Source organism: Coregonus clupeaformis, chromosome 14, assembly GCF_020615455.1.
Source record: "Coregonus clupeaformis isolate EN_2021a chromosome 14, ASM2061545v1, whole genome shotgun sequence".
Lineage (NCBI taxonomy): Eukaryota > Metazoa > Chordata > Actinopteri > Salmoniformes > Salmonidae > Coregonus > Coregonus clupeaformis.
In genome coordinates this window covers 10859990-10865989 of record NC_059205.1, presented here as the reverse complement: position 1 = coordinate 10865989, position 6000 = coordinate 10859990, and positions in this window count along the sequence as shown.

The following is a 6000-nucleotide window of genomic DNA, read 5'->3' as shown; positions in this document are numbered from 1 at the left end:
TGATACGCACAAAATACGCCTTTTCTAGTAAAGGCGTCTTTTTTGTAGGCACTAACTCCGCTATGCTTCGTTGAACAAGGCTTATGGAAATGAATATAATTTTAGTAGGGTTTTTGGATAAACGCCGAAAAAAATGTATGTGGTAAACACAGGCTTAGGAGATCCTATACCTTTTGTTCTATGAGATAACCTTAATCAGCAAACGTCACTTTTTGTGAATTTTTAAGCATTTACGTAATAAAACAAACAAACAACGCACATAAAGGCTTCATAATTCATAAAGGTCATGCTAACTGACTGATATTATCTCATAGAACAAAACGTATTGGATCTCATAAGCCTGTGTTAACCTCAGACCTTATTTTGGACATTTATTCCAAAACCCTATTCATTTTGCCAATAGGGATGGCTGAACTAACCAGATGTAAATCATTTCCGGTCTTTAGGACTACAAGCTGGCGAGCTCGGCAGCTGCTCTCTAGAGCTCGCCAGTTTGTAGTCCTAAACCCGGAAATGAGTCACCTTTATGAATTATGAAGCCTTTGTGCTTTTTTTGATTACATAAATGCTTCAAAATTCACAAAAAGTGATGATAACTGATGAAGGTTATCTCATAGAACAAAACGTATAATATATCCTAAACCTGTGTTTACCACAGACCTTATTTTTGGAGTTTATCCAAAAACCCTACAAAAACTCAATTAATTTTCTAATAGGCTTTGTCCAACGAACCATGCCGGAGTTAGTGCCTACAAAAATACAATAATTGTGCTGTCCCCACTAAAGCTTCACTCCCATTGAGCGCTTTTTTGAGCTACACAGTCATCTTCATCACTAAATCTTAGAAGAATCAGGCTGGAGATTAATTCAGAAGTGTAAAACTGCAACACGAGCACACAGGATAGATACAACAGGTAAGTAGACTACGATATCTTAACACATAGGGTACATGAATATCTGAATAAGCTGTGACAGTGACAAAACAACATTGTGTGGGTCAATTACAGGTTTGAAGAATAATTAAGTGTTCTGAAATAAACCGACATTTGCATACAAAGTAGCTAGGATTAGGAAAATAGTAGCTAAATACGGGGGGCTCGCGAACAGCTGGGATAAACAATCTGTTTCAAGTTTTAATAATAATAATAATAATAATAATACTATGCCATTTAGCAGACGCTTTTATCCAAAGCGACTTACAGTCATGCGTGTATACTTTTTTTTTTGTGTATGGGTGGTCCCGGGGATCGAACCCACTACCTTGGCGTTACAAGCGCCGTGCTCTACCAGCTGAGCTACAGCTGTCACATGCACACGTACAGTGAAATGCCTTTCTTGCAAATTCAAAGCCTAACAATGCAATAATCAATAAATGTATTACTAGAAAGAAAAAAAAAAGAAAAAAACTAGAGAAATAAGAAATATGAAATACACAATAAAGTAAGCATAATATATACAGGAAATATTTAAAAAGTCAGTTCCAATACCATATTTACATGTGCAGGGATACTGGAGTGATGGATGTAGATATGTATAGGGGTAAGGTGAATAGGCAACAGGATATGAGATAAACAGAGTAGCAGCAGCTTGCATGTGAGTGGGTGTGCGGGTGTGTAGAGTCAGTATGAGTGTACACTACCAGTCAAAAGTTTGGACACCTACTCATTCAGGTTTTTTTTTTTTTTTGGATTGTAGAACAATAGTGAAGACATCAAAACTATGAACTATAACAGATATGGAATCATGTAGATAGCCTTATTTGGTAAAAGACCAAGTCCATATTATGGCAAGAACAGCTCAAATAAGCAAAGAGAAACAACAGTCCATCATTACTTTAAGACGTGAAGGTCAGTCAATACGGAACATTTCAAGAACTTTGAAAGTTTCTTCAAGTGCAGTCGCAAAAACCATCAAGCGCTATGATGAAACTGGCTCTCATGAGGACCGCCACAGGAATGGAAGACCCAGAGTTACCTCTGCTGCAGAGGATAAGTTCATTAGAGTTACCAGCCTCAGAAATTGCAGCCCAAATAAATGCTTCACAGAGTTCAAGTAACAGACACATCTCAACATCAACTGTTCAGAGGGGACTGTGTGAATCAGGCTTTCATGGTCGAATTGCTGCAAAGAAACCACTACTAAAGGACACCAATAAGAAGAAGAGACCTGCTTGGGCCAAGAAACACGAGCAATGGACATTAGACCAGTGGAAATTTGTCCTCTGGTCTGGTGTCCAAATTTGACATTTTTGGTTCCAACCGCCGTGTCTTTGTGAGACACGGTGTGGGTGAACGGACTATCTCTGCATGTGTAGTTCCCACCATAAAGCATGGAGGAGGAGGTGTCATGGTGTGGGGGTGCTTTGCTGGTGACACTGTCTGTGATTTATTTAGAATTCAAGGCACACTTAACCAGCATGGCTACCACAGCATTCTGCAGCGATACACCATCCCATCTGGTTTGCGCTTAGTGGAACTATCATTTGTTTTTCAACAGGACAATGACCCTACACACCTCCAGGCTGTGTAAGGGCTATTTTACCAAGAAGGAGAGTGATGAAGTGCTGCATCAGATGACCTGGACTTCACAATCCCCCAACCTCAACCCAATTGAGATGGTTTGGGATGAGTCGGACGGCAGAGTGAAGGAAAAGCAGCCACCAAGAGCTCAGCATATGTGGGAACTCCTTCAAGACTGTTGGAAAAGCATTCCAGGTGAAGCTGGTTGAGAGAATGCCAAGAGTGTGCAAAGCTGTCATCAAGGCAAAGGGTGGCTATTTGAAGAATCTCAAATATATTTTGATTTAACACTTTCTTTGGTTACTACATGATTCCATATCTGTTATAGTTCATCGTTTTGATGTCTTCACTATTATTCTACAATGTAAAAAATAGTAAAAATAAAGAAAAACCCTTGAATGAGTAGGTGTGTCCAGACTTTTGACTGGTACTGTATGTGCATATTATGTGTGAGTGAGAAAATGATGGAGTGAGTATTTGCGTGTGTGTTGGAGCGACAGTGTGTGTGAGTGTATAGGGCCCTGTGAGTGTGCACTGAAAGAAAAGGTCAATAAAGATACAAGGTAAACTCTGTCCGTGTAGCTATTTTGTTAGCTATTTATCAGACGTATTGCTTGGGGATAGAAGCTGTTCAAGAACCTGTTGGTGTCAGACTTGATGCACCGGTACCTCTTGCCGTGCGGCAGCAGAGAAAATAGTCTATGGCTTGGGTGGTTGGGGTCTTTGACGATTTTCCGGGCCTTCTTTTCACACCGCCTGATATAGAGGTCCTGGATGTCAAGGAGCTCGGCCCCAGTGATGTACTGGGCTGTCCGCGCCATGCGATCGAGGGCGGTACTATTGCCATACCAAGCAGTGATGCAGTTGTAGACCCTTTTCAGGATTTGAGGGCCCATGCCAAACTTTTTCAACATCCTGAGGGGGAAGAGGTACTGTCGTGCCTTCTTCACGACTGTGCCTGTGTGTTTGGACCATTTAAAGTATTTAGTGATTTGGACACCGAGGAACTTGAAGCTGTCTACCTGCTCCACTGCTGCCCCGTCGATGTGGACGGGGGCGTGCTTGCCCCCCCGTTTCCTGTAGTCCACGATCAGCTCCTTGATCTTGCGGACGTTGAGGAAGAGCTTTTTGCTCCGGCACCACACTGTCAGGTCACTGACCTCCCTGTAGGCTGACTCAACGTCGCCGGTGATCAGGCCTACCACCGTCGTGTCGTCAGCGAGCTTGATAATGGTGTTGGAGTCGTGCGTGGCCACACAGTCATGGGTGACCAGGGAGTATAGGAGGGGACTAAGCACACACCCCTGTGGGGCCCCTGTGTTAAGAGTCAGCGTGGTGGAGGTGTTGTTGCCTACCCTCACCACCTGGGGTTGGCCCATCAGAAAGTCCAGGATCCAGTTGCAGAGGGAGGTGTTCAGACCCAGAGTCCTAAGCTTGGTGATGAGCTTGGAGGGGAGAATGGTGTTGAACGCTGAGCTGTAGTCAATGAACAGCATTCTCACATAGGTATACCTCTTATCTAGGTAGGTGAGGGCAGTGTGGAGAGCCATTGAGGTGGCGTCATCTATGGATCTGTTGGGGAAATACGCAAATTGGAGTGGGTCTAGGGTGGTTGGGATGGTGGAGTTAATGTGTGCCATAACCAGCCTCTCAAAGCAAACATCTCTGTGGCAACTGCTAATGGCTGACGGCTAACTGTTAGGACTGTTTGGCTAGCGATTTATTTGATGAGGCAAAAAGTAGAGGAAATGACTAATTAACAACATGTAAGCATATAAAAACATACAGGAACGTAAATACTTACAGAGACAGGATGAAGAAGGTAAGACTATTTTACATAGAGGAATGGCGAACTTATAGCCAGGGGCGGACTGGCCATCTGGCAGTCCATATTTAGCCCAGTGGGCCTGTCTAACTTGGGTTTTTAGCACAAACTTATAATTATTTGACTAATAATGGGGGCCTCAAGGAAAAAATGGGCAGTTGTCGGGGCCTCAAGGAAAAAAATGGGCCGATGTGTTAGAAATGCCAGGGCCGATTTCTGGTCCCAGTCCGCCCCTGCTTATAGCTAACAACAACCAACTGCTTTCTGGATTAAATCTTCTCCAATTGCAAGCACAGAAAGTGCAGCCACGAGCTGCAATTTAAAGAAAGTCCACCAAAACGTCATTATGTGGTCCATGACACTCCCGCCTGCAATATTTAAAGATGCCACTCTAAAACAAACTTAACCTTTGAATTTGCACAGAGAAAGTTTCTAGGATAGCCAGTTTAGGCAGCTTTGCTGGTGGTCGGTTGCGAACACCTCTCTGAGCTGGTAGCGTTGGTGGGCTGACGATGAGGGCCGACTTGGGGAGGCCTTTCTTGTTGCTGTCGTTTGTGACAGGCTTCTCTGGATCACACAGGTTGGCTGGTCCGGATAGCCCTGTGGTGCTTGCTGCGCTTGCTGCTGGGACGGCCTGTGTACCCTGGTTTGCTGAGTTGAGAACGATGGGAACATACCCGCTCTTCTCTGGTTGTGTCGACTGCATGACACGCTGTGGCTTGGGGGTTCTCTTTCAGGTTTGTAGGATGGCTGTGGAGTAGTTGTCACTGCCTGCCCCAGGTTTGGCTCAGTGGGTGTCACTGTTGAGCTGAGCGTGGGAATCGCTGTAGGTTTGAGCGCTGCTGAGGCACACGTTGCGTATGGTGACCCATTTGATTGCTGAGTCTGGATCATTTTACATTAATAGACGCTCTTATCCGGAGCGACTTACAGGAGCTATTAGGGTTAAGTGCCTTGCTCAAGGGCACCGACAGATTTTTCACCTAGTCAGCTCGGGGATTCGAACTAGCGAGCTTTCAGTTACTGGCCCAACACTCTTAACCACTAGGCTATCTGCTGCCACCGATCAGACATGTGTTCTTCCACCCCACCGTACTCTGATGAAGGGGAGGAAAATCGAGGTCGGATGTGACATTGCTAGTGATGGTATCACCTGGAGAGTTGTCCGTTAGCTGTTGTCTGAGAGCGAAGTCCTCTGCTGCTGTGGGTTACCTCTAGTGGGATGGAGTGTCGTCGGGCGGATACTGTTGAGCCCTGGATGGCTGTGGTTTGCTTGCCTGTGGTGTGTGATCTGCTTGTGATGTGTGGCACGTGTCCCCATACCGCTCTTTCTCTGTAGGTTCGCTGGAGCCGACACTGGAGAGCTGTGTCACATATTCCCTGGTACGTTGCTGTTTGCGCTCAGGGGGTTGGAGGAACTCTAGGTTTTGGAGGAACTCTAGGTTTGTGATGGGGGGTTTCTAGGAGGAGGTGAGCTAAATGTAACTTCAGCTCCATTTCTCTCTGAGAATAAGCTTCTCTTGCCTGGTATGTTGTGGCTCTAGCATGTGCTCTAGCTCCTGACATACTAGATTTTGAGGCTTTTGATGAGCTTGACTTGATGGAGATGTTAGGCTTGCTGTCGGCGTCACCAGCTTCCATGATGACCAGAAGGTG